General features: G+C 38.9%; 1 long non-coding RNA gene across 1 annotated transcript in view; it reads right to left on the bottom strand.

Moving 5' to 3' along the window:
* The window catches only part of LOC118824303, a 33,968-nt gene extending 7,630 nt beyond the window's left edge, over window positions 1-26,338 (bottom strand). The window contains exons 1-2 of the long non-coding RNA XR_005008598.1: window positions 26,143-26,338; window positions 23,220-23,336 (exon numbers count right to left, since the gene is read on the bottom strand). This is a non-coding gene — a long non-coding RNA (uncharacterized LOC118824303). The remainder of the gene's footprint in view (window positions 1-23,219; window positions 23,337-26,142) is intronic.
* Window positions 26,339-27,876: the final 1,538 nt, after the last annotated feature.

A 27,876-nucleotide genomic window follows, 5' to 3' on the forward strand; every position in this document is an offset into this window, starting at 1 on the left:
GACTGGCAGCAGTCGCTCTAAACTGGGGAGTTCCACAGCCTGAGGCATGTGTACACGCACACGAGAGAGAGAGAGAGTGAGGGGGATAGAAGGAAATAGAGAGAAAGGCAGAGAGACAGAGAGGGGTGGGAAAAAAGGAGAGAGAAGGAGAGGGAAAGAGAGAGAGAAAAGGAGAGAGAAAGGAAAGGAGAGGGAGAAGATAGAGAGAGAACAGGAAAGAAGAGAAAAGGAGAGGGAAAGGGAGGGAGAAGGAATGCGAATGAGAGTAGAAAGAAAAGGAAAGGGAAAGAGAAAAGATAGGAGAAGGACAGGGAAAGAGAACAAAAGGAGGAATAGAGAGAAGGAGAGAGAAAGGGAGGGAGACGGAGAGGGAAAGGAAAGGAGAAAGAGACTAGGTCAGAATAGAAGGGAGACGAAAAGGAGAGGGAAAGGGAGAGAGAAGAATAGGAAAAAGAGAGAACGTCAGGGAGAAGAAGAGGGAGGGAGGGAGAGGGTTAGGGCAAGAAAGGGGAAGGCGTGTGTGTGTGTCTGTGTCTGTGTGTGAGAGAATGGGAGAAAGAAAAGTAGAGAACGAGAGAGAAGGACAGAGAGAGAGTAGGCTAAATGGATATGAGTATAAAGTGGGCTTGATTTCTCATAAAGACACTTTAGTATCAGTTAAATTCTTATCATTTGGAGATTTTAAGGAAAGATACTAACAAAAGCATCAAAATTAGACCCAAGTACATTTAACTGGGAACATGTAGGAGTCACCACTACCAAAGGACTCATATCTAATCTAATTACCTCACTGTTTATTGGAGCTGCCCAGCAAAAATTTGTGAATGTGTTGAAGGACACATGAATCATCACAACCATTCACAATTCCCAATCACAACATGATTATAGTGAAAAAGCAAAGCTATAAATGAAACAACAATATTTATTTTATAAATATAATTTATAGAATTGTCTCCAGCCATGTATTGTGATTGCCCATTTCTGTTGGTAAATGATCATTATTATTATAAAGTGAACCCACTCTGTGCTTTATATTGTTGTGGAACTTCTACTTCGGACATTATAGCGCAGTGTTTCAAGTCGCAGGGACTGGTCAGCTACATTGGCCTAGTAGCTACAGTGCAAATCTAAAGAAGCAAATATCAGATCATATAACAGAGATACAATATAGGACTGGTTTTGAGACTTTCACGGAAGTGTGGAAAAAACAGTCCAACATGAGAAAATATTTCTGCTCCTCAGAAATTCCTAACCTCTTACAATAAGGAGCAAAGTCATTGCACAGCCATCTGGGATCAAGCGGTTGCTAAGGTGTTGCTAGGCCTTTGTTATGTTATCCCAAGTGGTTGCTAAGGTCTTGCTAGGTCATTGCTATGGTGTCCCAGATGGCTGCTTTTGGTCAGCTACAGTGGCCTGGTAGCTACAGTGCAAATCTAAAGAAGCAAATATCAGATCACATAGCAGAGATACAATATAGGACTGGTTTTGAGACTTTCACGGAAGTGTGGAAAAACCAGTCCAACATGAGAAAATATTTCTGCTCCTCGGAAATTCCTAACCTCTTACAACAAGGAGCAAAGTGTCCCCCCTCTGCCCAGCCACACCCTTGACCTGCTCCACAGTTGCATTAGAGGCCTCAGAAGAAGCGACACAGTACAGGACAGCTGTAGAAGCTTCTCAAAACAAGCCAGATCAACATCTTAATCAACGTTATTCCTGCACTCCATGATGCTTTGGGTGACTTCTGGACAGAACAGACAAGATGTTAAATGCTTATAACATCCTAACATGAAAAATAAATCAAATGCTTGAATGCTTGAATGCTTAAGCCCTATGATAATGCTAATTTATGCTAGTAATCCTGGTACTTTCGCGATGGGATTTTGACACCAATCAGGGTTCAGCCCACTTTTTTTCTTTAGGAAATTAAAGGCAGAATGTTGAGAAGATTCAAACCTAGCTGCCATAAATAACATCACAAAGGACATTATTACATACTTACTCACATATATACTAGCAACGTAGCAGTGGCCTAGCAACGCCTTAGCAACCACCTGGGATACCATAGCAAAGGCCTAGTAACACCTTAGCAGCCACCTGGGATACCACAGCAATGGCCTAGCAACACATTAGCAACCACCTGGAATAACATAACAAAGGCCTACCAACACCATAGCAGCCACCTGGGATACCACAGCAATGGCCTAGCGACACATTAGCAACCACCTGGAATAACGTAACAGAGGCCTAGCAACACCATAGCAACGATCTGGGACACCATAGCAATGACCTAGCAACACCTTAGCAACTGCTTGGGATAACATAACGAAGGCCTAGCAACACCGTAGCAACCACCTGGAATAACATAACAAAGGCCTAGCAACACCATAGCAGCCACCTGGGACACCATAGCAATGACCTGGCAACACCTTAGCAACCGCTTGGGATAACATAACAAAGGCCTAGCAACACCATAGCAACCCCCTGGAATAACATAACAAAGGCCTAGCAACACCAAAGCAGCCACCTGGGACACCATAGCAATGGCCTAGCAACACATGAGCAACTGGTTGGGATAACATAACAAAGGCCTACCAACACCATAGCAGCCATCTGGGATACCATAGCAATGACCTAGCAACACCTTAGCAACTGCTTGGGGTAACATAACAAAGGCCTAGCAACACCGTAGCAACCACCTGGAATAACATAACAAAGGCCTAGCAACACCATAGCAGCCATCTGGGACACCATAGCAATGACCTGGCAACACCTTAGCAACCGCTTGGGATAACATAACAAAGGCCTAGCAACACCATAGCAACCCCCTGGAATAACATAACAAAGGCCTAGCAACACCAAAGCAGCCACCTGGGATACCACAGCAATGGCCTAGCAACACATTAGCAACTGGTTGGGATAACATAACAAAGGCCTACCAACACCATAGCAGCCATCTGGGATACCATAGCAATGACCTAGCAACACCTTAGCAACTGCTTGGGATAACATAACAAAGGCCTAGCAACACTGTAGCAGCCACCTGGAATAACATAACAAAGGCCTAGCAACACCATAGCAGCCATCTGGGACACCATAGCAATGACCTGGCAACACCTTAGCAACCGCTTGGGATAACATAACAAAGGCCTAGCAACACCATAGCAGCCACCTGGGATACCACAGCAATGGCCTAGCAACACCATAGCAACCACCTGGAATAACATAACAAAGGCCTAGCAACACCATAGCAGCCATCTGGGACACCATAGCAATGACCTAGCAACACCTTAGCAACCGCTTGGGATAACATAACAAAGGCCTAGCAACACCATAGCAACCCCCTGGAATAACATAACAAAGGCCTAGCAACACCAAAGCAGCCATCTGGGGCACCATAGCAATGACCTAGCAACACCTTAGCAACCGCTTGGGATAACATAACAAAGGCCCAGCAACACCTTAGCAACCGCTTGGGATAACTTAACAAAGGCCTAGCAACACCGTAGCAATCATCTGAGATTTCATCGTAACGGCTTTGTCAAGCCAACTTAAACTTTGTTTGCATTTTTTTTTTGCATAGTTTGCCTTTTTTATTCTAAATTTACAGATTTTATGTAAATTTTGCCAGTTTGGTTATTATAAGTCTTTTTTGTTTGATATGTTAAAGATAAAATAACTGGATGAAAACCCAGCTAGTGTCAACAACAAAACTCACACTGAATCTGACATTTTCATATCTGAAATCTGATGCTTATTTATGGAATTGTCGGTGTAACAACACACAAATGGTGTGATATAATACATATTGTGGTTTTTGCATACGGGAAAAAAAAAAGTGACAACATGGATTTTGCAAATTTAGTTGCCAGAACTGCCAAAATATTATTCTTAGAAGACATGTAAATGCAAAAAATGTAAAATGATGTTAAGATAGGAAGCTGTCTTCTTGCTTTGTGGTTGTCTCTTCTGAGAATATTTAAATAGTGTTTTTTATAGAACAGTGGTAAACCTCCCATGTCATATGCAAAATACCCTCAGTAGCAATGCAACTCTGTCTAAACATGAGTCCATTCTACACTGATGAGAATTTGATTGTGAACAGCTGTGCGTGTCTGTGCTGCCTTTACTTTGCTTAGGTAATTCTGGATGCTTGGGGCCTGTCTCAGAAAGTCGGATTTCTTGCTTAGCCAGCTAATGGTGGACTAGTTTTTACTGGGCTACAACACCATGACAACTTATGCTGCATACGTAACCTGCTCCAGGGCAGGTTAACTTCGAGAGTTTAGAGCACATGTGTCAGGCTCCAGTCCTTGTGGGCCATGACACTGCAGACTTCAGCACTGCCTCATTAAACACACCTGGTTCAGCTCATCAGCTAATTAGCAAAGCCTTCATGAACTGAATTCAGAGCGTTTGATGAGGGTAACCGCTAATCTCCTCAGCACTTTGGCCCAGAAGGTCCCCAGTTTGCCATGCCTGGTTTAGAACATAAACTGCCCTTGGACCAATTAGGAACAGCCTACTGGTGGAAGTGAACCCATTCAGTCTTTTTTAGCCCCCTCGTTTTTTCTTTGTGACATTTATAGTGTCAATCACTGCCATAGCTGAGACACCTGGGGTGCATATCATGAGGTAAAAATGTCTTTTTTTGTCTGTAATTTTGTCTCCACAATGTCATACAGAGTCATAAAGCACATACGCAAGTCTGTTTGAGATTACTTAACAACTCAGGCAAGTGTGGAGGATGTGTACAAGCAGCTAGCATGATGCTAACCAGGCTGCTAAAAGCTTCCATTACATGTTAGCTACATTAGCCTTGTAGCTTTAGAGGATAACTAACGAAGCAAACTTCAGACTAACACAACATTTTTTATTCACACCACAAGAATATATTATGTAATTTCTGACTTTCTCTGTATCTTTTAGTCATTTTTAACTAGTTTTGGAGAGATATTACAAAAGGTCCTAAAAATATAAAAAAACAGTAACAGCCACCTTGAAGCCTGAATTTTCTCTGTACTTTTGATCATGTTTACAGATAACGATGTCATACAGTGTCAGAAACCCCATAAGCAAAGCTAATAGAGATTACAACCAGACGAAGTCTGAGGCAAGTGTGTGATGATTTAGGCCTACAGTTAGCACCATGCTAACCTGGCTGCTATAAACTTCCATTACTTGTTAGAGTGTAAGCCTTGTAGGTCCGGTACGGAACTAAAGTAAACTTCAGACACCAAATAAGTCTCGACTGATCGTCTACATTTGGTGTAAGGGGATTAAACTATGACTTGTTTGACTTGTGGTCCAACCAGAGCTTTGTGCTGCCTAGTATAGAAGCCCCTAAAAGAGCCAGGTGTCTCTTACTTTCTCTGCAAACCTTCTGCAGGAAGGAAGCTGTTTTGTCTCGATTGAGTGTACTCTGTTTCTGTGTTGCGGTCATTTTTCTTATTCAGGATAGCTTTTTTGACAGGTTTAACCACTATTTGGTTTGTTACATCAGTTTAGCAGTAAGCTGCGGGGAAACCAATGTAAATCTTTGCTGTTGGGTTTTTCCTTTGATTGCAGTTGCTGTAACAATCTCTGCCTTATACAAAGATAAATTTCACTGATTTTGCTGTGATGGCTTAAATGACCCATATTCTACATTTTGCATTTTCTTTTTTTAATTTTTAGGCCTACACACTTAAGAATGATGGCTCTTCCAGGGTTCTTTAGTAAAGAAAATGGTTCTATATAGATCCATGAACACTCAAAGAACCCTTTGCGTGATTGAAGAGTTATTTGCATTGTGAAATGGTTCTTCAGATTGACGGAGAATGTGCTGTAGGTGCTCCTTTATAGAACCTTTGTGAGCCATGTATAGCACCAGAAAGGCTTCTTCTATTGTTTTGATGTCATGCGTGTTACAATAAAAGAACCCTTTTCAAAAGGTTTCTGTAAAGAGCCATCATTCTCCATCAATCTGAAGGACGTTTCACGAATGAAAGAACCTTTTAATCATGCAAAGGGTTCTTTAAGTGTTCATGGTTCCAATAGAACCATTTTCTTTACTAAAGAACCCTTGAAGAACCATCATTTTTCTATGTGTATATCACCATTTCAAACCTCTCTTTATCCCTTAGAACTTGTTATTTTTTGTTGCTGTGCCTTTAATCTAACTGGCTGATCACACAAATGAAATGCGGCACGTTTAGAGAGTAACAGGCTCACCAGTGCATTCTAATGTACTACAAAGCATATCACAATCTTAATATGTAGTAATATAACAAATTTACCATGCAAAATCACTAATACATGTATTCTTGTTGCTGCGCAGCAGCAAATTAGCAGTGTTAGCAGTTCCACACTTTCCACATAGTAGTAATACTATGTTTAGAGTAGTACACTTTCTATTACTACTGCGAGGAATGCAAGTGCTTCTTCGATCCTCAAGCGTAAATGCAGGTCTTTAAAAGGGGTAGAATTACTGTAGCTGTAAACCAATAAAACACTGCTTTCTGTATCAGTGATAACAGGAGATACATTAGGGATTTGTTTATGGGTTTAGACCTGAGCTCTCTAGACTTTTCACACTTTTAGATTCAACCTGCCAGAAGCCGTCTCAGTAGGGAAAACATTACAGTAGTGGACTTTTCTATGTAGTCATCAAGGTATTTATCTACTTCTTTCATAAAACATGTCATTCATTTGGTGGAGCAGGTTTTGGGTCAAGTACCACAGCTATTATCTGACCATCCAATTTGCTGGCTACTTTGACTGTTCTTTTATTCGTAGAGATTTGGGGAAAATATCTAATTGTGCTTTTTCTGACCAATATTGTGATTGAAATTTAAATGCAGTAATTTTATATAAATTCATTTTTTGGCTTGTTTTTTTTTTTGGCCAAAAAGAGCAGAATATCCACTTCTTCTGGCATGAATCTTGAACGCTGAATGTGTCAGACTACCAGTTAGTTGTGATGGAATACACCGAACATGGGTGTTTTGTTGTTTCTGATTGGCCTAACTCATCCGCAGGCAGTTCACCAGCTCTGCGTTATTATATTTACTTTCTTTTCCACTTGAAACTTTTTAAGACAACATTGTTGATAATGTACTATATAAGAAAAATTGCAGTGTTTGCGATTTGAAAATTGCACTCAAAATTTCAAATTGCGATTTAGATAAAAAAAAGATTATTCTTTCAGTTGTAGATGTCAAAATGCCACCGATACCAATACTAAAACCTCGAGTATCAGCCAATATGGATCGGAAGAACTCCTAAGCCTCAAAATGTAAAAGTGACTTATTTTAAGATGAATATCTAAAAGTAGCCCATCACGCTGAAACTATTCACCCTATTAACCCCACAGGAAGAACTATACAGCTAAATACATCACACTGTGTGATTGAGTGGTGTTTCAGTATTGAATCCCATTCATTCTTTTATTTCCATCTGATATCCCATCCGGAATTTTCTGCTGATATTGCCCAGATACCTGCACAGAATCTGTGTTTATCACATAATCATAGAGATGCGTAATTGTAATAATTAGCTATACAGTCTAGCTGAAGAAAAGATGAAATATGACCTTACATGACCTTTTGGAAAGTTTGTTCAGCTTAAAATTCAATAAGAATTATTTAGAGCTTTCTACTTCAGTATCTGTCTGCCTTAAAATGGCAGTGAATCTTTTTAGGCCTTCTTCTTCTTCTCTTTTTTGGGATCCTTTTGGCCAGAAATAAAGTGCTAAAGCTCAAAAGTGAGAGGTGATCAACAGTATAGCAGTTGGAACTGAACCAACACAACAGAACTGAAATGAATTAGTACCTAAATGTAAGTACAAAATAGGCTTCTCTCCTCACAGGGATACAAGGATCACTTGGAAATATCCAGAACCTAAAATCCTTCAAAATAGTATTACACAGCTAAAGAGAACTAGTTACTACCACTTACAGAATTAGGCCTGTGTCTTGTGCCAGTTAACTGAGTAACAGTTTTCTGTGACTGTAAATGCAGAGAAAAAAGCCAAACCATAACCAGACAGTAGTATAGTATTCACTGGGCCCTTTTCACAGGATCCGTGATTACTTCCAGTTTAAGCATTAGCAGGGTAAAACTCACTTCCTCTCCGTATAACTACTGCAGAAGCGATGACAAAATGTTTTAGTAGTGAACTATAATGCTCAAATACTGAGCTACAACAGCTATATTGTAGTTTTCCTGCACTGTTGTGACAAACAGCGAGAATAAGAAGTGGACGGAAGCACTGATTTAACTTTAAACACAGCTAAAATGCTGTATGTGTGGGTTAGCCTTGTTTTTACTGCAGTCTGCTGCAGCTGCTCACATCAAGCAGCCTCTCTGTCTTTTCTGTTATTCTGTTTTTAAAAGAAAGAAGAACTTTTATAACCAATGTAGTATGAATTTTACAGACTCTGTTTATATTAAGCTAGCTAGCTATGTTGGCTAGAAGCTATTGCTAACCAAACTAGATTGCCTGGCTAACATAAAGCAGCTTTCTGCTTTTTCAGATGTCACAGCATTAACCGCGATGCTAACATGCAAGTTAGCTAGGAGTCGCGTTTTTGATAGCGCAGTGAAAGGTGGATGTTATCCGAAGAACGGCTTCAAAATTTGCTATGAAACTAACAATAATGCTGTTTGGCAGATCGCTAACATAGCTAGCCAGCTAGATTGCTACTCATATGAAGCTGGGGCTCCTCAAACTGCTAATGGCAGGCTAGCTAATTAGCGCCTGTAGCCTGCTAGTACACCATAAGCTAAAAGAGAGTTCAAACGAGGTCTGTCAAATAGACTTTACATATAAAAGTTTTGGTATGCGCTTATGTCACAGAAGCCGCTGGCATCCTGTAGCTAAATGTGTCACAGAACCTGCTCCACGTTAGCCGGCTGGTGCCAGCAGCTAATGAAAACTAGCTTCCTTGTTTGGGAATATAGTTACAGTTAGCAATGGCTTCTAGCGTAGCTGTCTAGCTACAGCTAAACAACGTCTACCAAATTCACACTACATAGAAGAACTTTTATTTCTTTTGAAAACAGAAATATTACAGAAATCGCTGGCATGTTGTACAACGACAGAGAGACTGCTTGGTGTGAGCAGCTGCTGTAAGCAGGGCTTCACCACACACAGCATTTTGGCTGTGTTTAAGGTTAAATGATTTCCACTTACTATTCTCACTTTTTGTCATGATAGTGCACAAAAACTAACATATGTCTGTTGTAGCTCAGTGTTTGAGCATTAGAGTTCACTACTACAACAATTTGTAATCACTTCTGCAGTAGTGGTATGGAGAGGAAGTTAGTTTACCCTGCTAATGCTTAAACTGGTAGTAATCGCAACTCTTTGTGAAAAGGGCCCACTGACCTTTTAACCTTTCTGAGTGTTGTGTTAACACCATGTGCCGCCTATTGCAACCTTTTAGCAAGCCATGCTTAAGTACAGTCTATAACATGAGAAAAGCCCCATTATTTTGCATTGAAGTCCCTGTAGTTACTGAATAATAAGCCTTTGTGAAATAAACCTGGATTGTTAAGAGGTTAACTAGGGTACATTATTGTGTTAAAGACGTCCTGCGCTCAAAAATATATTTTTTAAACGGTTAACTCCTCTTGGATGGCTTATTGTGATTTTTATGGATTGGTATTTCTGTCAAATGTGTTACTGTAGCGTGGGGTTCACATTTGTTCTTTGAAAACACAGGCTTTCTGAGTACATCCGAAAAAAGGGATTCGTGGGGCGCAATGTGGTAGTTTAGCTTTGTACAATGCATTTGAGCTCGAACCTTTCACGGTACAATATAGTAAGATAGTAAGACAGCAACAGAGGGCAGGTGCTAAGTTAGCTAAGTTAACGTTTGAGATGTAGTTAACAAATAGCTAATTATGACAGTGTCAAATACGGTGTAGAACTATCTTAGTAGCAGATAGCAGTAGCTTAGCATGCTACGTCTTTATAAACCACTGTCCTGGTTAGCACCAGAGGCTAATGTTAGCTAAGCGAGTAGGCCAAAAAAGCTTCACAACATTTTCAACTGATGCAACTTATAGAGAATTAAGACTCAATTCTGAGGCACTGAATCGTTTTTTATGTTGCGCCGTTAGCTACGCTAATTTTGTTCCATACAGTTGTAGCAGCAGAGGTTAGCGTTAGCTTAGTGAGCACAGTAAAACAGCTTTATTCATGACAACACAGGTTCGAAATCTCAAAGTTTAGAGGATAAAGACTCAAATTAGAGTGAGTGAAGTTGAGTGGTGTGTCAAGCTAAGCTATTAGCGTCCTAAGTTAGTGCTAGTATAATTAGCTCGTCTTTTGCTTTTCTTAGCACCCTGCTAGAAAAACCAGCATAGACCAGCATGGCAAATGTTGAACAGTCCCTGCTGAGAAAAACTGCACAGATCAGCTACCATTTAATGCTGGTCTAAGCCGGTTTAAGCTGGTTCATGCTAGTTTAGTGCCAGTCTGGTGCTGGTTTAGCTGGTCACCCCACCATGGTAATGCTGGTTGACCAGCATACCAGCATCAAAACACTACATATCGCTGCTGTCAGAACAAAACCTCGTATCTCCATTTTTGTTGTTTTTCAGTTTTTGTCATAATTTGAAAATACCTGTTGACCTTTACATTGTGTGTAAATATAATGATGAATGGACTAAAAGAAATGGCCCAAAATGACTTGGGAAGTATGCTGGTTCCATTGACTTACATTAAAAATAAAGTACATTTTTTCCTTCTCCTGTAAAGTTACCATTTTGGAGATATGAGGTTTTGTTCAGACAGCATCGATATGCTACATACGCCAATCAAATTCTGGTTTAATGTTGAATGGGTGATGATTTGAAGATTTCACTGGTTCATTTTCTGATTAATAATGTTTTTCTGTTCTGCTCCGTCTCATCTTTGCAATCTGTTCAAGCGTAGAAGACTGTACTTCCCTTTTGCATAGATAAAAGTCCTTAGTGGTGAAGTGGGGGAGGGGTTTGGGATCTGGAAGGCAAAGGTATACAATGCATATGCAATTTGTATCATCGTACATATCATACATATTTAAAATTCTTCACATTCTTTTTTCTTAATGTGTGCTAAGGTTTAAAAATGCTTCTATGCCATTTTTAGTAGTTTCCTGGTCATAACAGTAATACATAAAAATATTTAACAACTTATTATTCAACATTAGATTTCTTATGGTTTAAATTATGACTTTGGAGGTACTTTAAATATGTCTTAAACACAGGAATTCCCAAAGTCTATAGCACGCAGTAAAATATGTGCTTGTACCCATCCCCACCCCCAACAAACACACCCACATACCTGCTACACCATCTTCCAGCTCAGATGAGTCAGAGGCCTCGGAAAGAGAGTATGGGACTGTTTCAGAAAAACTTTGAAAAGCCAGTACGGTAACAACAGCATGAAGACACTCAAGTTATTGGCTTGAGGTGCTGCATTCCAACACCACAAAAAACAAAGCTGTTTTCTATGACACAATAACCACTCAACAATAACAGAATCATCATTACGGGCAGATTATTTGCTTTAAAAATCTGCTTTAGGCAGACTTTTGGATTTGGCTGATATTTTAAACTGATATTTGATGTTGTATTTATTGTACTCCAGCAGAAGAGATTAGGTGATGTTGGCCTACTAAGCTAAAATGTCTGGGTTTTTTATTTTCTGCATTTATAACCCTTTACAAATACATTATTATTTTTTTTTCTGTAATGCTTATCCAGATAAATTTAAATCTAGATCCACATTTTTGCCATACCGGCCACCTCTTATCCCACCTCTAGTGTGAAACTGCAAGAGATTGAATGTGTTTGCAGTGAACGCTTGAAAGAGCAGTTGTTTAAGGTGAAGGGAGCACCATCTAGTGATCAAAGTGAAAAGATGCATTTGTTGGAAATGCCATTTCAGTTTTCTTCCTGCTCTACATGGCAACTGTGCACGGTTTTTGTTTTTATTTATTTATTTATTTATTTACCCTTTATTTAAGCAGGGTATTAACTTTCCAGACATTCACTGCAAACCCATCTGATCACCTCCAGTTTCACACTGTAAGCCTGAGTGCTCAATTCCGATTTGTTGTTTCTTTGTTCACATTATCTGATATAATTAATGAGCTTAAAATGTTCTTCTGTAGGATGTTCTAGACCAGGCATCGGCAACGTGTGGCTCCGGAACTGCATGCGGCCGTTTTACTGTCCTGTTGCGACTCCACAGCAAAATTAGATTTTTAGGTAAACATAAAATAATCCTCCTTTGCAGTAAAATAATAATAATCTGCTGGTCGTTCAATACAGTTTTAATAATAAATGGTCTTAAACGCTGGAGTTAATGTATAATGCAGTTACATTCTGGCGCCTCAGGCACCATTTAAGGTGGAACCGGAAAATTCGAACCAGAAGCTGGCGAATGAGAAGCAACTTCAGCCTCGTAAAATCAAACACTGGGAGACATTTTACAAGAAACTATTCCACTTTTGTGGAAAAGGTTCCTGTCGGAGATGTGAGAAGAGCTGAGCTAAAGCTTAAAACAGCAAAGTCTAGCTTTTTATTTATATTACATTTGTTAGCCTATACTAAGACATTAGCATATACTGAGACATGTTTACAGCCAAGATGGTAAAATGGACATTAAATGTTGTGGCTCCCAAAGTGGTTTCATTTTTGCTGAAAGGACAAAATGGCTCTTCTTAACATTTGGGTTGCTGACCCCTGTTCTAGGCTGATGGGGCACTGTAACTAAAGGATGCCTGGCTAAATTCAGATTATTGAAAATTAATATTACACGCTGGTGCTGTCACAATCATGACATTTTATCTGGCAATGAACTCTCATGTAAATAGTTATGATTAACGATTTAAGTGTCTTTTCTTGTTCGTTAAGTGCATCTGTTGAAGTACAAGTCAAAAGTTGCCAAATTGTTATGATAGCCATCTTGCTTCCTAGCCATGCTTACTAGATTACAGGTGCAGATTAGTTTGTACTAAAGCCAGTCAAATCTGCACTTTTTTACACACCTTTGATGAAAAAGTGATATTGGCTATAGAGTATTGTAAAGATTAGTGTTACTGATTGTGGTAAACCTAAATAAACCGGTGTGGCTGCCCTGTGTGTTAGTGATGAAAGTGTAGGGAGTACTCTAGGGGGTAATTTGTGGATTTAGTGGTGAGCTCCATGTGTTTTTGTACAACTGCTCAGAGGCTGACTAAGAGGCCTTTTTCTGCTTCTTTTAATCCAAGTAATCCAAACACATTCAGTGATGAGCTTGAGTTCTGGACTCTTCTGAGAGCACCAGCAACTTCTTTGTTTGATTTGCCAATTTTATTCTTTTTTGGCTGATGACCTTGTGTCCTGTGCAGTAATCTGTCCCTATTTGCATGGGCTAGCTGTCTTCCTTAGTGATTTACATTATCTTAACTGCAGGGTGGCTGCACCACAGCTTTGGTTCTTGTTTCCTGGAGCTACAGTGCCAAAGCAGTCAGAGAAAGCGAGTCATTTTTCATCTTCTGAGGAAGTAGTCCTATTCATAGAAACAGATAAGAATCATACAGATGTGTCCCGGTCGTGGTTGATCTGGCTTATCAATGACCTTGTTAGAAGTCCTATGGAAGCCTCCCCTCATTTCATACTACATTCTTCTGTAGTTATAAATCGTTTTGACTCGTTTTGTGTTTGTTATGTCTTCTCTTGAGTCTTTGCGAGTTGTATTATTAACCTGAAAGTCTCAGAAGGTTAGTTAAACTTGTGATCATCACACATGTTACATTTTCTGGTTGGCACATAGTCATTGTGGTTAGACACAACAAGAGGTGCCGTGAGCAGGACCTGCAGGGCTGCCGGAAGCCTCAAAATGGAGGCCCACGTAAAATGGAGGATAGGCTCTATCACTGTTGATTTCTCATGCACTTCAGTTATTTTATCTACTTTTTCTTGTTTAACATGCCTGATTTGAGCACCTGTCAGTCTTTGTGAACTGAGTCAGATTCACATTTGTGTGGTTGGAGTTAGCAAAGAAAATCTGAACAGTGAGAACGATGAAGATCTGATTTGTAAATGTTCTTTCGAGTTTCCCTGTAAACGGCCTCAGGCAGCCGAAGATGGAAATGGGTGTGAACAGAGAAGGCAGAGGCAGATTAGCTTGACTTTGGGGTGGAGATTTATTCCAGTATCTTCAACAATGATTCAACAGTGGTTTAACACAGAGTTATTAAACAAGATAAATATTTTATTAAAAACTAAAGAAGGCTTGTGGAACCATAACCCAAACTAAGGGCCTCGGTGGTGTACACCACTTTCCCTCTGGTTCATTTCTCACAGGCTTCCACTAATATTTACAGTCCCACCCTGGGCTGACCGATTCATTGAATTTTATTTTCAATTATGATTTTGACTTCCAACGATTATGAAAAAAAGATAATCAACAGAAAGTGATATTTGTGCCACATTCCGTTTGTCTTGTGTTACAAATCCAGCGCACCCCTTTCCCCTACAGCGGTGCACTTTCGGCCCTCCCTAAAAGCCCAAACTCGTCTAATTTATTTTTATTATTATTATTTTTTTATATATGTTTAGTAGTTTTCTGTAGGTTGTGAAAGTGTCCTACAACATAGTTGGTCTTATTTATTTTGATCCTACTTATTTCTATTTATTATTATTATTTTATATTATTTATTTAAATGTGTGAAAAATATATTATTTATTTGCTTTACATTTTTTTATTTGTTTTTAGTTGAATCATATTTAAAGTTAAGGGAAGTATACAGTTAAATAGACAGGTTTTTTTTAAGTACAATAAATGCTTGATGTTTCCAAAGTCAGTGAGTAATTGTGTTAAATTATCGTGATCTCAATATTGCCCAGAATTATCGTGATCATGGTTTTTGCCATAATTGAGCAGCCCTGGTTCCACATTTATGAGGATGAAGCATCAGGAAAAGGAGGGGTGCTCACATTACTAACAGAAAATCTAAGTAAATTACATGTACAATAACGAATCACACACGGAATATGGAAGCAGATCAGCAGCAAAAAGAAAATATAATACGCAAAATGGAAATATATGTGCATTAAATTTCCCACTTGTACCATGTTTCAAAATGAAAATTCAAATTCAGTACTGCCGTTTTAATTTGGTTGACATTTAATTGACACAAAAATTTAGACGCTTTATGAGTAGCTTTATTTTAATTACATTTTTCAGAATTGTGTAGTTTTGCTTACTGTTATGCAATAATGATGTCAAAACGATAAGTTAGCTTTTTCTACTGAGCGTGCTGTTGGCCTTATGGCTGTCCAGCAGCCAATCACATTTCGGTCATTTATTATAGTAACCAATAATATTTGTATCATCTGGTTTATCTCAAGCCTTTGTTTATAACTTTTTCTGTTTTTTTTTATTCTTTGTGAAAAATAATAAACTCTTTTTATTCATTGGTGTTGAGACCGTTTGATTGAATTCCTGCACCTCAACTTTTTAAAAAGTTACTCATAAAGCATCTAAATCTCTGTGGGAATGTAACGTGGATACTAATGTACCAAATTAAAATGCTACAACTGAATTAGAATTGTAATTTTGGGCCCAAGATCGCATATAAGATATTCATTGCATGTAATATTTTCATTTTGCTACTGATATTCTTCCATAAACTCAAGATATCTAGCTAAAGAAATTAATTGCAAAAGAAACCAAAGTAAGAAAACCAAAGAATAAACGTCCGCTTGCAACTTTACCTCGCTGTATCCCATTCATTTCAGCGGAGAGCTGTGCTTCATTGTGCGGTGCATGATGGGTTGTGATGCAGCAACATTTGCACACAACTAATTTTGTAACTCTAATAAGAATAAACAAATGTTACCCGAAGTGGTGGCGTAACATTCAATAGCTCCGCCACATTCCCCTCATAATTAGCATGAGGGCCCGAGATGTTCTTGTTACCTGACCACATACTTCTATGGCTGTCGCGATTAATCGATTCAACTCGATTACTCGATTTTTAAAAATGCATCAGCTGGGATCAGTTGCTCATTTGCATGATGATGATGCACAATTTAAGTTTTCCTACTGCTGTCTTACAGTAGAGGCCTCTGCTCACCAAGCGCAATTTATTTTTGCTTTTTATTCAGACATCAATAAATTAATTTAAACACATACAGTTGTATGCAAAAGTATGGTTGTATGCAAAAGTTTTGACGGTCAAATGACGTCTTATTGATTTTTTTTAAGTGAAAATAAGTGAAAACATTCTCTACAGTCTCATCTAGTGGTTAAACTAAGTATCAGCACCTATATTGTTGTACAGATGCTTACTTCATGTTAATTCACTAATGTTTATTATTGTTTATGTTTTTCTCTTGCCTTATAGGAAACCACACACATTTTATTATTTCATTGTACGTCAGAGTTCAGAAGTTCCCCTGTTCAAGTTGTGTGGTAGTGGCAAACCCTTCAATAAAGGGATCAAGTTTATACTTGTGATTCTGACCAATCACCTGTGTTGGGCTGACACTCCCCAATCCGGCACCTTAGTTATAATTGGAGTCGCCAGAGTCCTTCAGTTCAACAGAGAACACTCTTCTGCACATTTTGCTGCGCAATTACTGTTTACTTAGTGAACATGAAATCTGAATGTGAATGTCTGTTTGTTGTTGTTTTGTTTGCAAAAAAAAGGAAAAGAAAAAAAACGATCACCTTTAAGCTTTAAGAAACAGAGCCTGATAGGCTTAATTTTTTCTGACCTTTTTAAGGCTGTCGTCTGGAATGTTTGAAAGGCTGTGTGCAGTTAGTTATTGTTAAAGCCCCATTTTTACCATTTGGCCCTGATCGCCAAAATAACCAATAGATTAATCGATTGCTAATGTAGTCAGTAGTGACAGTCTTTTAAAATACTACAAAATTTTCAAATTGATTTTACAGTTGAGCTACATGTGGGTCCATGACTGCAGCCATAATGTAGCAAATAGCAGAAGCTTAGAGCCACTCAACAGCTTTGTGAGTGAGAGTGAGTGAGTTATAAGCCAGGTTCATGAGGTGCTTCACATCCAAAATGGTCATAAATCGCCCAGTGGGGAGGCAGGACTGCACTGTAATAGGAAATGACACGGATGACCACCCGGCTCACTAGGGCTAAAAAATGAACCGTTTTTATATCGAAATCGCAGTTTAAAATGGTGCAATTTTCAAATCACAAGAGCTGCAATATTAAAGCCTACACTCTTAAAAAAAGAGTTCTTCAAGACTCTTAAAAAAGATGGTTCTTTAGTAATGACAGGGGTTCTGCATAGAACCATGAACACTCAAAGAACCATTTGCATCTGCATGGTGAAATGGTTCTTCAGATTGATAGAGAATGTGTTGTTTATTGTTCCTATATAGCACCAAAAAGGGTTCTGCTATTGTTACGATCTCAAGCTTGTTAAATAGAAGAACATTTTGGTGCTGTTTAGAACCCTTTCCAAAAAGGTGCTTTATAGAACCATACACAACACATTCTCCATCAATATAAAGAACCATTTCACCGTGCATGAAATGGGTCGTTGAGTATTTATGGTTCTATATAAAGCCATTGCCTTTACTAAAGAACCCTCTAAGAACCATCTTTTTAAAGTGCGTTTGTGAAATGGCTGTAGGTGAGTTAGACCAATCACAGGCGACCAAACCTCCATGTGTTCTGACGTCACAACCACAACTAACTGGCAGTTTGGCACACTACATTCAGGGGTCAAGCCTCAAGACGAAAAGGTGGTCTTTCGAGCAAAGGAATCAGGTCTAAATCTCAATTTAGGTAAAATCGCAATTTAAATTGCATTCTCAATATTAGACGGAAAAATTAATAAATAAATATTTTCCCCAAATCGTTCAGCCCTACTGCTCGCTGGTAGAATTCAGTACTGCAATGTTTAGAAGCTGTTATTGCAAAAGTCAAGATTGTCTATCGTGAGTAATAACTTTGTTTACATCTCACACCTCTGACACATTCTAGCTATTGATCTAGTTTGGTGACGGGTTTATATTGCAGTGTGGAAACAGAGATTCTCAGCTCTTTCATAATGAAACTGGGTCCAATATTTTAAAGGGGAATTCCACCAATATTTCAAAATGTCTGCATAATTAAAGGGTTAAAAATAAAACATGGTTTGGTGTGAAATGCTTTGTTCTAGATAAACTCACCAAGCCAGAATTGTGCACAGTGGTGCTGATAGGAACCAGACAACTAAAGAGTTTAATGCCTCTAAAAACTCGCTCAAAAAGAAAGTTATTGCATGAAGTGGTTATGAGTTCACTGCCTGATGACTGAGACATTGTTTATCAATATTTTAGGCCAAGGCTTTGGCCTACAATGTATCATCTAAATTCATGGAGGAGGGGTAAATTTTTTTTTTTACAGATTTATCATTATTTTATCATCATTCCATATAAAAACTAAGAAGACATATTTTAGGTTAACAGGTGGTTCTGCATAGTAAATAAATGGCCCCAGTTCCATTCACTACCACTGTAAAGAAATCAGAGCCAGTAATTTTTTTCCGCAGTGAGCCATTTCACATCAAACCACTCTGGATGATTTACATCTCACCCACTGAATTATGTAGAAAGTAAAAAAAAGTGGAATTCCCCTTTAATGTGATTGATTGTCCGCTTGTTTTGTTGTTTCAGACATATTAACATGAAAAATAATGCTTGTTACACATTCACCTGCATGACAGGGCTGTCGTGATGAATCATTAAAACTCAGTACGCAAACTGAAAAAATGTTTGTTTTTTTTTTCAAATTTTATTATTCATTATCATTTTATCTTTTTTGATTACTTAGCTGATCATCAAAATGATTGTAGATTACTAATTTACTAATAAAATCAATACTGACAGTCCTGCTAACTAATATAAGCATATAAGCATAAGTATTTTATGTGACTGAAAGCAATTAGGGAAAAAAAGTATGGCAAAAAATCTCTCTCTCTCTATATATATATATATATATATATATATATATATATATATATATATATATATATATATATATATATTTGTGTGTATATTTTGGCTGATACTGACCTTATTGAACGGTGACCGTTCCACATTCGATACTGTTGCTTAGTCATGGTTAGAGCTAAAGAACTTGGGGAAAATTTCTAATTGTGATTTTTCTGACTAATATTGTGATTTAAATTGTGATTATTTTTTTAATTTGGGTTCAGACCAGTTTTTTTTTTAATCAAGAAGACCAGAATGTCCACTGTTTCTGGCTTGAGGCTTGACCCTTAATGTAGTGTGCCAGAAAGGCAGTAAGTTGTGGTTGTGATGACACAACACATGGAGGTTTGGTTGCCTGTGATGGATCTAACTGTAAAGGGAGTATACAGCTGTGTTATTAGGTTAAATTTCCCCTCTTAAAACTTAAGACATAAATAGGCTGTAACTTTAAAAAAAAATGCAGCTCTTGTGATTTGAAAATTGCACTCTCTTAAATTGTGATTTTGAATTATTATTAATTAATAAAAATTATTAATTTCAGCCCTAGTTATGATTGTTATAAAATTATATATTTTTTTATTTATCCATTAGCTACTACTGTAAATTTTACTTTGCTACTACAAAAAAGCGCCTTAACAGAACTCTGTTAGCACTGCTGTGTCTGATCCACTCAGACCAGCGCAACACACACTAACACACCACCACCACATCAGTGTTACTGCAGTGCTGAGAATGATCCACCACCAAAAACCTGCTCTGTGAGGGTCCATGGGGGTCCTGACCACTGAAGAACAGGGTAAAAGGGGGCTAACAAAGTATACAGAGAAACAGATGGACTACAGTCTGTAATTGTAGAACTACAAAGTGCACCTATATAGTAAGTGGAGCTGATAAAATGGACAATGAGCATAGAAACAAGGAGGTGCTCATAATGTTATGCCTGATCAGTGTTTATAGATGTTTATCAGAATTGGTATCAGGAGACAAAAAGGGGGAATTGTGCATCCATAGTTAATAACAATACAATAACAACAGTGACAGTAGCTTTGCTGGTCCTGTGAATAAACTGTTCATGCTAGATTTTTGAGCTATCAATTCTTCTTTCTTTATATTTGAGTACTGGAAAATTTCCACAGCAGTTTTAACACGTTCCAGGATCACAGTCACTGTTGGGCTTTGTGTGGTAACAGTGTTGGGGGGTCACAAAATAATTTGCCTGATTTACAGACTGACTGACTACATTAAATGTGCTATTGTATGTGTTCTTTCTCAGGTGTGGCCGTGCTGCTGTGCCTCACCACAAGGACTCTGGCAGCCCCTGCTCCTGACCCTCAATGTGTCGGAACACCACTCAACAACGGCCAAGTTCTCTTCAGACTTCCACGCTCAATCACAGAGAAAATGACTGATCACCCGTGCATTGCCTACTGGAGCATTGATGTAAATGCTAAATTCTTCCTCCTCTCTCTTAACCTTTCTTTAAAAAGCAAGTGAAATGAAGTTCAGCCAAACATCAGGTCTAAACGCTTTTCCCCCTTTACCCCAAATGTAGTCAAAACAGCCAACACAAAGAGGTTTAATGTCCAAAGTTAGCAGCTTTGAGGCTAACAAGCTAACAGTTAGTGGAAGCCGTCCCGCAACACCACTGATGCAGAACTAAACCCAACAGCGCAAGTGACTAGAACTGAGTGAAGTGGTACTGTAGACCCCCACTATATTAATGCACACACATTATCTGAGCCGATTATCCTCCTGGGTTGCGGGGGGTGCTGGAGCCTATCAGAATGTGGCGGTTTGAATGAACAAATGGATAAATGGATGGACAGACGGACGGACAAACAACAGGCAGACAGTTATGTCGCTGGGTTAACTTTTACTTGGTGGTTAGTTTTAAAGACAGAGAGGCCATGAGGGAACACAGTTTTGTTAAAGCTGGCACATCAGCCTTGTGACTGGTCAGGGTAACGATTAAGATTAAAAGCGCCCACTGAAAAGGGAGAATTTTGCAAAATACAGTGGCCTTTTAGTGGACACTGATACTTTGGCCCAATCTCATTTCACCCCTCGCCCCACCACTTAGCCCTTAGCTCTCTGTTTTGCATGTTCACGCCTCAGGGGTAGGGTAAGATGGCGAGCGACCAGTGAAACCCACAAATGTGAGAATTTTCTCTGTTAAAAAATATGATCATTATATTAGTTTAATGTCTTTTCAGTGTATTATGGTCCTTTTCTTCATAACATGCATAAAAAATCGCTAATAGTGTGCTCGTGTCTCGGTAGCTAGCTAGCTGAATTTCCCGTTCCACCTTAAATAGTCCAGCAGTACCGACGCCTGAAGCGCCAGAATGTAACTGCTGCTCCATTTAAGGTGGAACGGGAAAATTCGAACGAGAAGCTGGTGAATATCTGACTTCAGCTTCATATCACTGAAGAATTAGGGGTGGGCGATAATAAACAATTGCCCCCCTCTTTGAAGGCGTATGATTCCCTAAACGTAACTAAAGCCCAGCAGTGAGGAGCTGAACTTTACCCTCCTCTGCTGTCACTGCAGACTGGCAGGGTCGCCTACAGAGCAGCGCTAGTAGCTGTTAATGAAGTGATGCTCTTTTTATTTGAGGGTCCCATTTCATAGGTAAGATTTCAGCCACTACCCCTTGTAACTCAGTTTCAAGGAGACACTCGAAAACAAGGGGTAGGGGTAAAAATAAGAAGTGGATTTGGGCCTTTGTGTGCCCATAAGATCAAGGTTAACCTACTTAATTTGTATATAAAATACACATTTAGGTTCCCTAAGGCTTTAAGTAAATCTCAGGTAGACTTGCTTATGCAATTCTAGCCCTGTATGACACACTGTTATATAGTTTAGGACAAGTGTGATAATTTAGGCACAGTTACACAATATTAAGTTGGGTAACACTTGTTAGCCAGTGTTCTGTTTATCTATGTTGCCTCGGCAGAGCATAATCACGTACTGTTTAATACTATTTTTCTTGCCCTTTGTCAGGAAAGGGTCGTGGCCTCAGCTGATGGTTACGTTGCTCCAGTCATCTCTGCCACCTCAGACACTGTTACAATGGACACCTGCCTTCATTCACTGACCTTTCGCCTCAGCTGCGCCAGCATTGATGTATGTTTATCACATTGTAAATCTTCATTATTACAGTTATTTGTCATCAGACATCAAATAAACTTCAGTTACTTAATGTGTTGCATACATACAAATAGTTGGCTTTTTAAATGTGTTCTCTAACTATGACTGTTTTTTTCTTACAGTTTGATAAGAAGTTGCAGTGCTCATGTAAGTCATCTTTTTGTATCTACTACTTCTACAAAGGGTGTAACAATACACATTTCTTGATATGCATCGTAGTTAATGCACCACAATACATGGCATACCTGCGCCTCACCACCAGAGGTCCTCCTCCCCAAAGTTCTAACTTTGTCACTGTGGTGACTTATGATTGAACTCACCTTGGTTTCTCATTCTTGGCTCCAAGCTCCCTTTTTAGGCACTATCAGTCTTCTCAGTCATTGTAAAGTCTTACCTATGTTTGCACCACTTGCACGTGCTGTGATTCAAACAGTTTGAGCAGAATGAATCACTTGCTTCGATCTGATTTGAAGTTTTGAAACGCAACCTGGGTGGTTCCCAAACTTTCTACAGTCCATGCTGTAGCCCTTCGGACATTAAACCATGTCAACATGGTTTCAGGGGAGGCTGAGTTGCTTCTGTTAACGTTACGTTGTAAACGATAATGGTGTTGTTTAGCTTAGCCTACATTATAGATGCAGCTTCCCTGGTGTTTATGTGGGGGTATTTATACCCGCTTTGTTTGGGAAGGTGTGTTAATAGAAGGGGTGGGGGGAGTTCATTGTGCTTCATGTGTTTAATTTTTCATTTTGTTCTGTACCTTCAGATTTTCTGGGCACACTATAAAGGTTTCACCGTGTTCATGGCAGTGTGTGTGTATATATATATATATATATATATATATATATATATATATATATATTTTCTTCTTTTTCTTTTAAAACAAACTGACTCATAATGCAAGATCAGAAGTAGTCCTACACAAACAGTATGGTAAACGCTAACATCCCATTAGAATGACAATATCAGTAATCAAATTGAAAATCAGATATCTGGCCTCTGAACAGATTTCATTTCATTTATTTCATTGATTTAATCACTTATAGACATTCAAGAGCCACTCCTTCATTTAATAGCGGCACCACAAACCTCATCTGAGGCCCCAGTACTGGCCCCAGTGGCCTGGTCAGTAATCCATCCCTGGGTGGAGCATTTCCTCGGTGTGATGTAGCAAATCCTGACAGCCTGTAAAATCACGTGCGTCCTCTACAAGGAAAATACGGCAAAAGCGGCAGATATTTCATACTTTCTCAGGTAGTAGATACTGTAACAAGTGATGTCCATGTAAAATGGCAAGAAAGTGCATTATGCCTTCCCATTTTACAGAAGACTTTGCAATGACTAAGAAGTTGGTGCTTACACTGAAATAAAAAATATGGTCAGAGGTGGGAAGTTCATTCACAGACAGGAAATCAACATGTCGTCATGCTTCTATGACTGACCCCCAAAACAGCCCCCCCCCAACACACATACAGGAAAAAGTAGTTCTATAAGCTTAACATGGTCTGGATCAGGGCCTTGCCGTGGCGGAAAGGCTTGTGTGGTCTAGGGATCTTAGAGCTAAGTCGTCTGGAGCAATATGCTCCTGGTAGGGTCTCCCAAGGCGAACAGGTCTGGAGTGAAGACCCAGACTAAGGGACAAAAGAAATCGTGTACCCTGCCCGGGAGAGGGTTACCGGGACCTGGCCCTGGAGCCAGGCCTGGGGGTACGGTTCCTGGTTGAGCGCCTGGTGGCAGGGCAGCCCATGTAACCCGGCCAGACTCAGCCCGAAAAGGCAACATCCGGGGACCATGCTGCCCCACTACATGCAAGGTCCAGCATGGGGGACCCGTGCAGTGCTGTATAGGCGGTGGGAGAATACCATGACCCTGTCTGGACTGATGATAGGGTCTGAATGATGATAATGATGGTGATGATTATTTTATTTTGTCTTAAAATCAGCTATAAATACTTGGATTAAATATGCAACCATTGTTTTGTTAAGAACAAGTTAGACTTCATAAAATCCTATATGACATGCAATCAGTGGAAAGAAGTTACTGTATAGCATTAAAAATGCCTACAGTCGTCACCTTTTGACCACTCTGGCAGGAGATGCAGTGCAGCAATGACCTCAGAGAGGTCCTTTTACAAGCAGTGGAACGAGCTGCGTGGTACACATTGGCTAATGTTTAACATTTAAGACTAATGTATAGTTAGAAAATGACTGAAATGGTGACTGAAATCTATGTGTGCATGTTCTTTGCAGGTAAAAGCAGTGCCCCGCTTTCATCAACTGAAGGTAAGGAGGCACAATTTGTGTAGTAGCACTGCCATCTAGTGACGGTATTTATTCCATAGCAATCCTCTAATTATGCTAAATATCTGTCTGCAAGTCTGTTTCTGAACATGGGGGTTCTAAGCAACATCTACTATCACACCCTACCCAACGAATCTCATTCATGCTAGAATGAAAAACAGTATTTCACTTACTGCAATTGGTGAAAAAAGTAATAAATGCTAAGTTAAATACTATTAATTACTAGTTAGTTAAATACTATGAATGCGCGAGAGCAGAAGAGCAGAACGTTTACTGAGCACCCTACAGAGATAAATGTTATATATAATACATTTAAAGTATCAGATATTGACCTTGGCCTACAGCTCCCATATCAGTGCATCTCTTATACACACATTGAAATATGACTGTTTATGTCTGCATTTTATTCATTTTTGTCCAACTCTATACAAGTAGGTGTTAAATTTTTTTGTAATGCTAATTCAGATGGATCCAGTCATATTTTGTGCATTTTATAAACGTTCATGCATCAACATTGACAGATATATGAATGACAAATACCGGCTATCGGCACTGAATTCCTGTAATACCTAGAAAGCACAATAAAACAATAAACAACATAATGTAATGCCCCAAAAAATAGTCGTATGCTATTAGTCAGCATCAATTTTGGAAAAATATAGATAAATAGAATGAAACCATCCACTAAAATACAGATTCCCGGTCCTGGAGTTCCCCTCTGTCCTGCACACTGTTTTCCCTGCTCTAACAAACCCCCTTTACCACAGGAGGGGCTCGTTGTTTAGCTGATGGGTTGGGTCAGATGTAATAGAACTGAGAAAATGCTAAAATGTGCAGGGCAGAGGGTACTCCAGGGCTGCGTCCAGGTAGTTGAAAGAAACATCCTTTGCAGTCTGATTTCTTTGATTTTGAATGATCTCTAGTCCATGGCCTCACTAAATAACCTGCTGACTTAACATGTTGATCCCCATGGTGAGACTAGATCAGGCGAAGTCAATGAAAACAGACAGGAAAGGAAGTTTTACCACCAAATGGGAGGGGTACCGCTCCAAATGGGTTGACCAAAGCTCTAAACTGGAGGCGTGTAAGTCCAAATGGGTGGACCATAGCTCCAAATGGGAGGGGTGTAAATCCAAATAGGTGGACCATAGCTCCAAATGGGAGGGGTGTGAGCCCCTGCAAAAAAGTTAACTTATGAAAGACTCAGCCTCTCTGGGATGCCCTTTTTCTACCCAGTGATGCCACTGAGCTATTGCCAATCAACCACCAGGTGTTTTTTTTTAGCATTTGATATTTTGTATTAGTACTATTTTCAAATAAATATAGGGTTTAAATGATTTGCACATCATTGCATTTTGTTTTTATTTACATTTTGCACAACTTTTTTGGAAATGGGTTGTAGATTTGGTCCAGCCTGCAGGAATACATAGTTGGCTGTGTCTGACTGTGTACAGCACTATGAAAAAGTGAGTGCACTGTTAAAATGAAAGTGTTTGGCGTGCATGCACATTTTCAGAAGTCTATTTTTAAATCAAATCCTGCAAGTTTGCACTATTTAGATCTACATTAATGCAATTTCTTGCAAAAAAGAGTATTTTTTGAGCACAAGATGGTGAGGTGGCCTGCAAAACACAATCTAACAGCACATAGCAGGACTACTGAGTCTGATCTGCACAAACGCTGAGAAGCAATAAAAACTGCACTCTGCCTACCTTATTATTATGCATCAAAGGCAATGCCTGCTAGTTCCAATAATCCACAATCGATGGGCAAAATCCCCCAAAAAAACTGAGTAATCCACACAAAAAGAGCCATAAAAGACCAAAAATCTGCAGTATGTTGTCCTTCGGAAGGCATGTTTTGAAACATGACGGTGCCTGTTTTTGCAAAAGAGGCTTTCAAAACAAGTCTTACGCAACACAGAGGTTTCATAATACTTCCTGGGTGGCTTTTTTCCAAAGGAATCCCAGTCCACTCAGCTTGTAAACAGGAAGCCAAGTACAAGAGACAAAGAAGAGCCGGTTTTTCCTGCCTTTGTTTCTGACAACTGTGTTCAACAATAGTAATTTAGTATCTCGAAATAACGACAACAATGACGTAATATCTCAACATAGTCACTAGCGTTCTCAAAGTACTGACTTATTATCTCTTAATAATGACATTTAAAAAATAATTTTAATCCCATATGGAAAAAGAAATGCATGTAAAATGTACTTCAAATCATTCAAATCAAATGCATTTTATAAAATGAGCAAAAATATTCTTTGCTGCACTTTAATGGAAAAATACATTTTTATTTTTGTAATAAAGGTACTATTCATTATAATGTAGTACTGATATTTCTTATATGTGTAAAGCTGGCACATAACTGACAAAATATGCAGAAAATTTGATTATTCAAGTTTGTTTACTGGAGGAAATCATTTATTTTCACTTGTGTTGTTTGATCAGAGATGTCCAAAGTTTTGCAATAACTTCCAGAAAAACAATGGACTTGCTGACTTGAGAGCATGGAATGTGGATCATGCAGATGTATTCTAAAATATGAGCAAAATAGCTGAGAAGGATAAAAGCAGTAATGTTTTCTTCCTCCAATCACACACCGTTATCATACTGTTGTTTCCTTTGTTCTTTAGGGACGTCGTCAGACGCTCACCAACACACGGTGGCCTATGGTGAGTATACTAAATTACAAACCCAGTTCCAAAAAATTGGGACAGCAGGTAAATTGCAAATAAACACAAAAAACAGTGATTTGTAAATCTACGATTATGGCTCTCTGTTTTTGTTAGTATTGGAATTGGGTTATATGAACGTACTTGCTTCTTCTTCCTCTTCTTACTTCTCTCTTCCCATGCGGAAGAGTTTTGAGAGTTTTTTGTTATGAGTTCCGTTTTTTGGAAAGGGAAATAAAATCCTGCTGAATATGGAAAAATGACCACACATTAAAAAACAGTGTTTAGATACAGTATGTGCTGACAGAGTATGAAGGCCTTGACTAAAGGGCCTCTTTACATTCTGCTATAATGTGCAGATGCTGAGATGAAACAGTAAAGGTGCACAGCTGTTTTATTAAAGCTACATTTTCCCTTTTCCAGAGTGGCTGGGTACTGTCATTACCATGCGGCTGATCACTCTTTGAGGTATGCAACATGAGTACAGTTAGTATGCAAAAGTTTAGGCACTCCTTTTCAAACGGTATGTTTTTGTAGATTTTCTAAGTGAAAATAAGCACAGAGAGCAAATTTCTGCACATTTTAATACACAATTACTGTTTATTTGCTGAAATTAGCACATGAAATGTGATCTGTGCAAACGTTGACACTTTTTAGATTTTACTTATTTCCAGTATGTTAAACTCACAGAAACTGTGCAGTACAATTAGCAGAAAAATGCCATATTTAAGAATGTTTTCCTGTAGAGAATGAACATTCTCACAGAGAAAA

This window comes from Colossoma macropomum, unplaced genomic scaffold (assembly GCF_904425465.1).
Source record: "Colossoma macropomum unplaced genomic scaffold, Colossoma_macropomum, whole genome shotgun sequence".
NCBI lineage: Eukaryota > Metazoa > Chordata > Actinopteri > Characiformes > Serrasalmidae > Colossoma > Colossoma macropomum.